General features: G+C 34.5%; 1 protein-coding gene across 4 annotated transcripts in view; it reads right to left on the bottom strand.

Moving 5' to 3' along the window:
• Nucleotides 1–13117, bottom strand: part of NUBPL (NUBP iron-sulfur cluster assembly factor, mitochondrial) — a 222955-nt gene that overhangs the window by 144462 nt on the left and 65376 nt on the right. The gene's annotated exons all lie outside the window — the stretch shown is intronic.

Below are 13117 nucleotides of genomic sequence, written 5' to 3'. Positions count from 1 at the left end.
AGATGCACATCTATAAATAGCTGGAATACAGTTTTATTAAGAAACAACCCACCTAGGGGTGTTTGGGCAGTTCAGTCAGTTAACCATCTGCCTTTGGCTGGAGCATGATCCCAGGGTCCTGGATCAAGCCCCGTGTCAAGTTCCCTGTTAAGCAGGAAGCCCGTTTCTCCCCTGCCATTCCCCCTCACCACTCATGTTCTCTCTATCTCCCTCTCTCTCAAATAAATAAAATCTTTTTAAAAAATAAAAGAAAGAAAAAAAGAAACAACCCATGTATAATTTTAAGTGTCTCTAAAAAATAGCCTAAATAAGTAATTTTATCCACTGATTTTATTCATATATAGATATATAAATTACATTGTTATGTTTATGTAGTATGCATTTACAAGACAAGTACACAAATATGCACACATGCATCTAATAAGTTCTCCGTATTTCTTTTTTCCTTACTTGAAGAATTTGTAAAGTATAAAAAATCCAAGAGTAGAAAAACTCTACTTTGTATCTCAACATAATAAAAGCAGTATATGAAAAACCCACAGCAAACATCATACTTAATGGTAAAAGACTTAAAGTTTTTCCTCTAAGATCAGGAACAAGACAAGGATGCCCACTTCTGCCACTTTTATGTAACATAATACTGGAAGAGCCAGAGCAATTAGACAAGAAAAAGAAATAAACAGCATCCAAATTGGAAAGGAAGAAGTCAAGTTTTCTTTTTACAGATGATATGATCTTATATATAGAAAACCCTTAAGATTTCACAAAAAACTACTAGAGCTAATAAATGAACTCAGCAAAATAGCAGTATACAAAATTAACACATAAAAATCCATTACATTTCTAGACACGAACAATAAATAATCTGAAAGCAAAATTATGAAAACATTCCCATTTATAGCAGCATCAAAAGGAATTAAATACTTCGGAATTAGCATCACCAAGGAGTGAAAGACTTGTACATGAAAATCTCAAAACATGGCTGAAAAAATCAAAGAAGACATAAATAAAAGGAAACACATATCATGTTCATTGACTGGAAGACATAATATTGTCAATACTGTCCAAAGCAATCTGCTGGTGCAATGCAACCTTATCAAAATTCCAATGACATTTTTTGCATAAATTAAAAATTCCATCCAAAAACTCATATGGAATTTGAAGGGATCCCAAATAAGCAAATCAATCAAGAAAAAAAAGAACAAAGCTGGAGCATTCATACCTCCTGATTTCAAAATTTATTACAAAGCTACAGTAAGTAAATCAGTGAGATACTGGCTAAAGACCAACAAACAGATCAATGGAAAAGAATAGAGAGCCTAGAAATAAAACCATCATATATACAGTCAAATGGTTTTTTATGGAAGCCAAGATCATTCAAGGCGGAAAGGACAGTCTTTTCAACAACTGGTGCTGAGAAAACTGGATATCCACATGCAAAAGAATGAAGTTAGACCCTTACATATATAAAAATTAAATCAAAGTGAGAGCTAAAACTGTAAGACTTTTAGAAAAAAACAGTAAAAGCCTCATATCATTGGATTTAGCAATGTTTTCTTGGGTATGACATCAAAAGCACGGGCAACAAAAGTAATAGACAAATTGGACTTAATGAAGAAAAATTTTTATTTTAAAGTTTTATTTATATATTTATTTGTCAGAATGAGAGAGAGTGAGAAAGCACAAGCAGGAGGAGCGGAAAACAGAGGGAGGAGCCCGATGCAGTCCTTGATCCCAGCACTCTGGGATCATGACCCGAGCCAAAGGCAGACATTTAACCAACTGAGCCACCAAGGCATCCCTGGACTTAATGAAAATTTTAAAATGTTGTGCATCAAAGACAATATCAACAAGTAAAAAAGCAAGGCACAAAATGAGAGAAAACATCTATAAATCATATATCTTACAAGGAATTCATATCCAGAACATATTAAATCTCAAAACTCAACAATGACAATAAAAAACAAAACCTAATTTGAAAACCAGCAAAGGAAGCAGAGACATTTCTTTAAGAAAGATATACAAATGGCCAAAAAGCACATGGAAAAATGTTCAACATCACTGATCATTGGGGAAATGTGTATCAAAATTAAAATAAGATACCACCTCATACCTATTAGGATGGCTACCATTCGAAAACAACAACAAAAACAAAAAACAAAAAACAAAAAACAACCCACAAACAAAAACAGAAAATAACAAGTATTGGTAAGAATATGGAGAAATCTGAAGAAGACTTATACACTATAAGTAGGAATGTAAAATGGTATAGCTGCTATGGAAAATAACAGGGGGTTCTTCAAAAAATTAAAGATAAATTACCACATGATCCAGGAATTCCACTTCATGGTAAATACCCAAAAGAGATGAAAGGAGGGTCTCAGGGTCTCAAAGAGGTATTTGTCCACTCATGTTCATAGCAGCATTATTCACAGTAATTATTCACATTCCACAATATGGAAGCAACCCAAGTGTCCACTGACAGATGAATGGATAAAGCCAAGTCTCTCTCTCTCTCTCTCACACACACACACACAAACACACACAGTGGAATATTATTCAGTCTTAAAAAAGAAGGCAATTCTGACATATGCTACAACATGGATGAACTATGAGGACATTATGCTAGGTGACACAAAAAGAGAAAAACTGTATGATTCTCATTGGATGAAGTACTTAAAGTAGTGAAAATCATACAGACAAAAAGGAGAATGGCTGTTGCCAGGGGCACAGAGAGGTATGTTACTGTTTGAAGGATATAAAGTTTCAGTTTTACAAGACAAAAAGAGCAATGGAGATGGATGGTGGTGATAGTTGCACAATGTTATGAATGTATTTAATACCACTGAACTATATACTTAAAAATGGTTAAGATGGTAAATTTTATGTTATGTGTATTTTACCATAATAAAAAAAAATTTAAACTCTACTTTGTAATCTGAGACAAGTTACATTATCTCAAGGGGAAAACAATCTACTGATTACACCCAAATTTAAAAAAAATACACTTTACATAATCAACTAACAAGTATATAAACTATAAAGTAGTTTATTAGATTACTGTAAAATACAGTTTCTTTTATCAAACTATTTGTGCAGCCACATTCCCATATATAATGGAACATTACTCAGCCATCAAAAAGAAGGAAATCTTGCCATTTGCAACAATGTGGATAGAGCTACAGTGTACTACACTAAGCAAAATAAGTTGGTCAGAGAAAGACAAATGCCGTATGATTTCACTCATATGTGGAATTTAAGAAACAAAATAGATGAACATAGGGAAGGGAAGAAAAAATAAACTAAGATGAAAACAGAGAGGGAGGCAAACCATAAGAGACTCTTAACTGTAGGAAACAAACTGAGGGTTACTGGAGGGGAGGTGAGTGGAAGAATGGGGTAATAAGCTGATGGGCATTAAGGAGGGCACTTGATATGATGAGCACTGGGTGTTATATGCAACTGATGAATCACTAAAATTCTACCCCTGAAACTAGTAATACAGTATATGTTACCTAAATTAATTCAAATAAAATATATTTTAAAAAATAGACAAGTTGGGGGCGCCTGGGTGGCTCAGTGGGTTAAAGCCTCTGCCTTCAGCTCAGGTCATGATCTCAGGGTCCTGGGATCGAGCCCCGCATCGGGCTCTCTGCTCAGCAGAAAGCCTGCTTCCCTTCCTCTCTCTCTGCCTGCTTCTCTGTCTACTTGTGATCTCTGTCTGTCAAATAAATAAATAAAATCTTTAAAAAAAAACAGACAACTTGTACTATAAAATGGTTACTGAAAAGCAATATCCTACAACCCTCTCCCATTTCTTAATTCCCAGATCCAACAACTCTCAATTGATTTTTGTAACTCCTTATTTTGAATTAATCTTAGGCTTATAGAAAGTTACAGAAACAGTACAGAATCCTCATACACCCTTTATCTAGCTTTCCATAATGTTAACATCTTACATAACCAGAGTATAATTGCCACAACCAGTAAATTGATTATGATTCATTAATCTGTGAACCTTATTTAAAGTTTCAAAGTTTTCAGTTATCTCATAAAATACTATAGGATATAGTTCTTATTCATGAACACAGGCACACTTTTCATGTACTCATCCTCTCAATATAATTATATCACCATTTTTATTAAATAATCACATAAAGGTTATTAACAGCTGAGTAATATAGCATACAATATGATTATTTTTCCTTTGTCTCCCTAAATTGGTGGTAGGGAGATCTTTGTGGTGCATTTATGTGTGTCCTTCATTTTCTATGTATTTCCTAGTAATTTGTTACTAAACTATCTTCCAGTTGTGTAAGTATCAAATATATTCATCAAATGCACTAGGCATTCATGTTCCTTATCTTGAAAAAAACCTCTGCTGAACTTTTTTTTTTAAAGATTTGAGTTATGTATTTGACAGAGATAGAGTGAAAGCACAAGTAGGCAGGGTGGCAGGCAGAGGGAGAGGGAGAAGCAGGCTCTCTACTGAGCAGGAAGCCCGATATGCAGTTCAATCCCAGGACCCCCCGCCATCATGACCTGAGCGAAAGGCAGCTGCTTAACCAACTGAGCCACCCAGGTGCCCCTCTGGTGAACTCATTATAGTGTCTTTAGAAAAACAGAAGCTTACTTTTTTTTTTAAAAGATTTTATTTATTTGACAGACAGAGATCACAAGCAGGCAGAGAGAGAGGAGAAAGCAGGCTTCCCGCGAAGCAGAGAGCCCGATGTGGGGCTCGATCCCAGGACCCTGGGATCATGACCCGAGCTGAAGGCAGAGGCTTTAACCCACTGAGCCACCCAGGCGCCCCAGAAGCTTACTTTTTAAATATATGTTTTATATATTTTTATATTTTTCAATATATGTGTGCGTGCATGTGTGTGTGTGTGTATATGTTTACCCCAATGTAGGGTAGATAGATTTACAACCCCACAGATTAAGAGTCACATGCTCTACTGAATGAGCCAGCCAGGCACCCACACAAGTTTTTATTTTTATGTAATCAAATAAATTAATTTTTTCCTTTATGGTTTATCCTTTTTCTTACTGAAGAAAGCCTTCCCTAATATACTGTCATTGAGATATTCTCTTATATTGTCTTCTAAACCCTTTATAGTTTTACATTTCATATGTAAATATGTAAGTCCTTAAGCCATCTATAATTAATTCTGTGTAGCATGTAAGAATCCATTTTCTTTTCTTTCCATGTGGATAATAAATTGTCCTGCCATCAATAATCTGCAATGCCAGCTTTGTCCTAAGTCAGGTTTCCATATATGTGTAAATCTGTTTCTGGGCTCTCTATTCATGCAGTTCCACTAATTTGTCTATTCTCAAGCCAAAACCAAGCAGGGTGCGTGCCACACCTTTGCAGTAAGTTCTAATCTGTGGCAGAGTAAATCACCTACCTGGTTCTCTCTCTTCAGGAGTGTCTTACCTATTCACAGCCTTTTGCTCATCTTTATAAATTGTATACTCAACTGGTCACTTCCCACAAATGGAAGTTTGACTAAATTTGTGAGATTATTAGAAAAAACTGACGTCTTTATAAAATTCTGTATTCCTATCCATGAATAACTTGTTTTTCCATTTATATACATCTTTGAAATCTTTCAATAAAGTTTTAGAATTGTTTCCACATAAAATTTGTACACTTTTTGTTGTATTTGTCCCTAGGTGCCCTGTATTTCGTAAGCTATTTATACCTTTTCTGAAATTGTATTTTCTAACTCATTATTGCTAGTATACAGAAATTTAATTTTCTCATATATTATTCTTATATCTAGCCACCCTGCTAAATTCTCTTATCCATTTTCATAATTTAAAGTTTTTTTAAATTTTCTATTTTAATAATGATATTTACTACAAATAATTACAGTTTTTTTTATTCAACTCCCCATTCATGAGTGTTACTGTGTTTGGACTTATTTGCAGATTAGGAGTACCTATAAGATGTTAAATAAAGCTGTGATACCAGGACTCCTTGTCTCATTCCTAATTTTAAATGAAACGCTTTAACAGTTTACAGTATGATGCTTACTATGTATTTTTTATAAATCAGGTCAAGTAAAATTCCCTTTTAGTCCTAGTTCAAGAAGATATTGATATAAATGCTTATTCGGATTTATAAAATGCCTTCCCTGCATCTTTCTGAATTATCATATACTTCTTCTCCTTTAACCTACTAAAATGGTAAGTTATATTAACTAATGTTTTTTTTTTAATGTTGAACCAAACTTGCTTCCCTGGATTAAACCCAATTTAACTACAATATAGTTATTTTATAAATGCTAAATGGCTTGCTAATATTTGCTTAAAATTTTTTACATACATTAATTAGAGAGACTGGCCTATAATTTTCCCTTTTCAGAAATTCTTCTATCCTACTAAGGTTTTACTAGCCTCATAAACTAAATTGGGAAGTATTATATATATTTTTTTCTATTCCATGAATTAGTTTGTATATAAGATTGGAATTATTTATTGAATATTGGCTTGCTATGTTCATGGTAAGATTTTTAACTACTGATTCCATTTATTAATGGAATAATATAGATATTCTATTTCTTACTCCATCTAGTTTAGTTATGTGTATTTTCCTATAGATTTCCCATCTCAACAAAATTTTCAAATGTATTAGCATAAAGTTGTCCAAACATCTTCTCTATTTGAAACCCAAGGTTATACCTATCAAGTTCTTTTATTTCCAATATATTCATAGGTCTTCTCTCCCTTTACTTTTTTAATTTTACCTTGCCACGCATTGTCTAACTTATTAGTCTTCAAAAAACCAATTTTTGTTCTCTTGATTCTTTACTGTATCTTTGTTTTCAAGTTCATTAACTTCTGCTCTTAATCACTTCCTTCCTTCTACTTTCTTTGGATTTATTGCATTGTTCTAACTTCTTCAGTTAAACAGTTCATTTATTTTCAGTCTTTCTTCTTTTGTAAATATAAATACTGAAGGCTATCTCTAAATATTATTTTAGCTTTATCCCACAAGTTTTCATTTTCATTATTTCTCCTTTCAACCACAGGTTATTTAGAATTTGTTTTTAATTTCCAAATGCATAGATGTTTTTAGTCATCATTTTGTTATAAATTTCTAAAGTAATTGCGTGGTAGTTGAGGAGTGTAGTCTGAATGATACCAATCTTTGAAATTCACTGAAACTTGCTTCATGGCCTATTCGATAATCAATTTTTGTAAATGTTGTAGGTGTGCTTGAAAAGAATCTTCTACTTACGGCCATTAGACCAGGCTTGTTTATAGGTAATTATTCTTTACCTTCAGTAATACTTTTGCTTTAAAGTCTATTTTGTCTGATATTAACATAACTATACTTACTTTCATATCACCTGATTTATGTTTTTCAATCCTTTAACTCTCAACCTATGTATATTTTTATGTTTTAGGTGATATCTCTTGTAAATAGCTTTAACCTATCTGGGCTTAGGTTTTATTTTTCATTTTCTCTTGACTTATAATATTATGCTTTCACTGGTAAATTGTGTAATATTTATATTGTTGATGTATTTGTACTTAACATCTACCATTCTACTTTGTACTTTCTTTACCTCACTTTTTTTAGTCTTATTATTTTAGATTCCTCCCCTCAATTACATTTTTCCCTCTTTTAGAATAGAAATCATATACTCCATTTCTACTCATACAATGATTATCTAGTATTTTTTAAAAACATATTTAAAGTATAAAGTTAAGCAATACTTCTATCTTCTTCCTCTTTGATTGTTTTAAATCCAATCACTGTCCCTCCCAAACCAACACATGTGCCATTGTTTTCCTGAATCTTAGTTCTATCTCCAAAAATTCTCAGCAATTATCTCCTTAAATGTCACCTCTGTTAGTTTCTCCATTATCTCCTTCTAGAACAATGATTAGACCTATGTTGGACCTTCTGGTATCCTCCATGTCTCTCAAACTTTTCATTTGTTTTCCAGTTCTTCTCTATGTACTATGTTCTGAGTACTTTCTTTTCATCTATATTCCAGTTAATTTTCTGTTCAGTTGTGCCTAATCTTATCTGCCCATTTCTTCCCAGAGACAAGGACAAATCTAACACATATCCCCAATAACCACTAATGTAGGGAAGATTTATTTCATTGTCACTTAAGGATGACATCCTAAGGGTGCCCAGCTCTTACATGGTGATTCTCCATTGAACTTTCCTCCTGCCTTAGGTGCTAAACTTTGTCTCCATTCCTTCACACACAGTCCTGTAAAATATAGTCCCTAAACCCCCAAGGATTATCAGATAACATCTGGGTAAATAGCAATTCCAGTGCCCACTTACACCAGTTGGGTCACACTGTTATATCTGAGTTCTGAGAAATTCCCTTCCTTTCCTACTATCTCAGACATATACTGAAAAGTCATTTTTGTTAATATTCCATGTAATATTTTAAGGTATGCTATTCCTGGAGAGTTTGCCATACTGCCAGTACTAGAAGTGGAAAGCTACTGATTTTTAGTGATCTTATATCCCCTCTGGTATCTTCCAGAACTCTTACTTTTCAAATAGTTTTCTGATTATTTCCTTTAAATTTTCTAGGTGGACAACCATATTTTGCGCCTTTCCCTTTCCACTATTATTAACCCCTACTACTTTTTCTTGTTTTAGTGGATTGGCTAAAACCTGCAATAGCAATGGCACTACACTTGTTTTTAGTGTAACATGGAAAAGATTACACCAAAATAAAATAGGAGAATATGGATATCATCTATTCACCTAATCCTCCATTTGAAATAGATGATCTAAAGACTTAGATCTGCTCAAAACATGGCTTTAAGTTCAAACTAAAATTGGAAATTTAAACTATGTGTTATGGACTGAATATTGTGTTCCCATCTAAATTTATATGTTGAAATCCTAACCCCCAATGTGATGGTATTAGTAATTAGGTCATGAGGGCAGAGCTCTTGTGAATGGGCTTAGACACTCCATGGAGAGTTCTCTTGCCCTATCTGCCATGAGAGGACAGAGTGAGAAGACAGCTGTTTATGAAGCAGTAAGCAGTTTTCATTTTATTTTGATCTTGAACCTTGATCTTGAACTTTCTAGCCTCCAAAACAGTGAGAAATAAATGTTTGTGGTTTAAGCCACCCAGCCTAAAGTATTTTTGTGATAGCAGCCTGAACAAACTAAGACACTGGGACAGACCAAAGCCTTTTCACAAAATTGGAAACCAAAATCTCTAACACCGTATGCGAATAATCTTTAATCTACTTTATCAGTGTGCCTAATCCCAATTCAGGGAAAATGTGTACTTTAAATATTTCTTGTATTTAGTGAATAATAAATTGTAAACTGAAACTAGCAATGTGAGTAGATTCATCATCATGTTAAAATGCACTTCTTCAGAATTTAACAGGGAAAAATGTACATTGAGAGTCCTAAACATGTAGAGCATATACAGTAAAAAGAAAGTTAGAGGCACATTTTTCTTTATCTTTTCTAGCATACTAGTAAGCAAAATCAATAATGCCTAAAAGCATTTTATCTTAATTAGTAAAATTACCAGAACTGAATGATCACACAAACTGAAACCATACTTTTAAATTAGTAGAGAAAGGTTCTGAACAACAACTCATGATTTCAGGTACAAATTAGTTTATTTGCCCTAAAATTTTATTTTTAAAAAATGTGTACAGCAATTCCTACACAAAACCTAAAAGGAAAACTAACAAAGTACCAGTGGTTGAAGGTTTACATTGAAACTTTGGAATCCACTGTCCTATAACAGCTTTACCATTAGCTGAAGTTCTCGTGATACAGATCATTATTTCCTATTTCCTCCTATCTTTGTGATAGCTCATACACTGAAGCACAAAAGATTCTTACTGCAAGTCAAACCATTTCGACTGCCATAATGCCATTCACAGAATGAATGACACTATACCACATCCTCCTCGCTCTATTACAACAAAGTTCCATCATTGCTAACAAGTGTGAATTTAATTAATGGACTGTGTGTCACTAGTGGATTTCAAACAGGTTTAGGGATCACTTTTATATCATAAATTAGGGGCACCTGGGTGGCTCAGTGGGTTGAGCCACTGCCTTCAGCTCAGGTCATGATCTCAGGGTCCTGGGATCGAGCCCCACATCGGGCTCTCTCTCAGCAGAGAGCCTGCTTCCTTTCCTCTCTCTCTGCCTGCCTCTCTTGTGATTTCTCTCTGTCAAATAAATAAATAAAATCTTTAAAAAAAAAAAAGATAAACTTATATCATAAATTAATTGTCAAGCTAGAAAAGACATTGTGACCATGTCAAACTGAAGAGCTAGGCAAAAAGGAAATAGGCGTAAGAAAGGCTGCTTTAAATCTTTCTATTAAAGTTGAAATTGTTAAATGTTCCAAGGATAACTCTCATCTAGAATCAGATTTTCTTTTTGTAGGGATCCCACTGTTCATGAATCACCTAAATAGTAGACATTCCCACTTAAGTTGGTATTAGCAATAAGCTAAAAAAATCTCTGGACCTTCTACTCTGTTCCCTGGTTCGAAAAATAAGAGTTTTAAATACAGCTGAACACCAAGGTTCAGGAATATATTTCTGAAAAAAATTGTAAGTTGAAATCACATAACAGATATTAAATCCATTTTTTAAAATGTGGACAGAGAATATGCACCCTCATTTCATGAATTTTAAAGAATACTTAAACATAACAAAGATGCAATAGTTTATAAAAACAAGCTTTTATCCACATATTCATGACAAGACATCCAAAAGGTACAAAAACCTTCAGAAAGTAGGAAGGACACCCAGTACGAAGTTTACAATTTCAGGTTCTCACCATCTACTTTCCTACTTCTTCTTTTCTTTCTAAAACCAAGATCCTTTCTCATGAGAAATCAGATGCAAGAAAGAAGTTGCATCCTATTCTTTCAGGAGAACTTCAAGTGGCTGGATTTGACAAAGTAGTTCCACCAAGTTAGTATCCAGAAAAGGTTTAGAATACCCTACTTGCTAACTGGAAGAAAAGGATTTAGAAAAAAGATGAGTAAAGGTAAGAAAATGGAATGGATCAAAAAGCAAATGCCAACCTGGACTACCTAAAAGCAGTATAATAATACTGTATCTAGAAGTGGAAAGGAAAGGGATCTAGAAACTTAGAGAAGGGAGCAGAAAGACTATAAAGAAAAATCTTCGATGTTTTTCCAATTTTATACCTATCACTTTTAATATTAAAATTTCACTTACCAGGGCACCTGGGTGGCTCAGTCAATTAAACAACTGGCTCTTGGTTTTGGCTCAGGTCATGATATTAGGACTCTGGGATTGAGCCCTGCATTGGGCTCCATGCTCAGTGGGGACTCTGCTTGAGGATTCGCTTCTTCTTCCTCTGCCCCGCCCCACTTGCTCTTTCTAAAATAAATATTTTAAAATTTTTTCATTATGGGGACACCTGGGTGGCTCAGTCAGTTAAGCTGCTGCCTTCAGCTCCGGTCATGATCCCAGGGTCCTGGGATCAAGTCCCAAATCAGGCACCTTGCTCAGCAGGGAGCCTGCTTCTTTCTGTGCCTCTGCCTGCCTGCTTGTGCGCTCTCTCGCTCTCTCTCTCTGACACATAAATAAATAAATAAGTAAAATCTTAAAATTTTTCATTATGGATAAAGAAAATGTGGTGTACACACACACAATGGAATACTACTCAGCCACCAAAAAATGAAATCTTCCCATTTGCAACAATGTAGATGGAACTAGAGGGTATTATACTAAGTGAAATAAGTCAATCAGAGAAAGAATTATCATATGATCTCACTGATATGTGGAATTTAAGAAACAAAAAAGAGGATCATAGGTAAAGACAGGAAAAAATAAAACAAGACAAAATCAGAGAGGAAGAAAAACCATAAGAAACTCTTAATCATAGGAAACAAACTGAGGGTTGCTGGAGGGGAGAAAGGTGAGGGAATGGGGAAACTGGGTGGTGGACATTAAGGAGGGCACATGATGTAATGAGCACTGAGTATTATATAAGACTGATGAATCACAGACCTGTATCTCTGAAACCAATAATACATTATATATTACTTGAATTGATTTTTAATTTTTTTTTCAAGATTTTATTTATTCATTTGACAGACAGATATCACAGGTAGGCAGAAAGGCAGGGAGAGAGAGAGGAAGGGAAGCAGACTCCCTGCCACTCAGAGAAACCGGTGTGGGGTTTGATCCCAGGACCCTGGGATCATGACCTGAGCTGAAAGCAAAGGTTTTAACCCACTGAGCCACCCAGGTGCCCCTATTAATTGAATTTAAATTAAAAAGTTAGTAAATCCCCTAAAATAAAATAAAATAAATTGCATTTATCTTCAATATACTTTCCCTTTTTGTACCACCTTGGAGTCTTACTATCTCACCCCAGGCATCCACCCATCTCAAAACTGAAAGCCATCCAGGTATCCTTTTTAAAACCCAACCTCTATCCCAAGGAAAGAAACTGCCCATTTCTTTTCCAACGCATCCCTTCCTTAATCAAAACTCATTTTCTCATGTGGTTTCCATTAGGAAAAGAACCTGAAACAAGTAAATCACTTTGAGAGCTTAAGCTTTGTAGAAGATACAAGTATTTTTAAATGGAATCTACTTAGTAGAATATAAATGGGGAGGGGCACCTGGGTGGCTCAGTCAGTTAAGCCTCTGACTCTTGATTCTGGCTCAGGTTATGATCTCAGGGTTGTGAGATCAAGCCCCATGTGGGGTGTGGAGCCTGCTTAAGGTTCCCTCTCCCTCTGTCCCCTGTCCCTGCTCGCATGCACATGCATGCTTTCTCTCTCTCTGTCTCCAAAAAAAAAAAAAAGAGAATATAAATGTCAGACTATCTATATAAGCGATATTTTAGAGCAATGATGGTATCTTAGACTCTTGTCTACTATAGGGCTAAAATTTTATTCATTTACTTAATCGCTCAGCAAATACTAACTAGAAGCATAGAGAATAAACTTGATATCCTACATCTGAAACCTTGCTAATTTATATTGTAGATTTAACAGGAACAAATGAAAGGAAAGCTAGAAAAAAAAAAAAAACAGGTGAAAACGGAACTTTCAGTAAAGACGATAAATACATGTATGCATGTATGCTCTAA

This window comes from Meles meles, chromosome 6, assembly GCF_922984935.1.
Source record: "Meles meles chromosome 6, mMelMel3.1 paternal haplotype, whole genome shotgun sequence".
Classification (NCBI taxonomy): domain Eukaryota; kingdom Metazoa; phylum Chordata; class Mammalia; order Carnivora; family Mustelidae; genus Meles; species Meles meles.
Note: the sequence above shows the minus strand (reverse complement) of the source record. Positions and strands in the feature narration are given on the sequence as shown.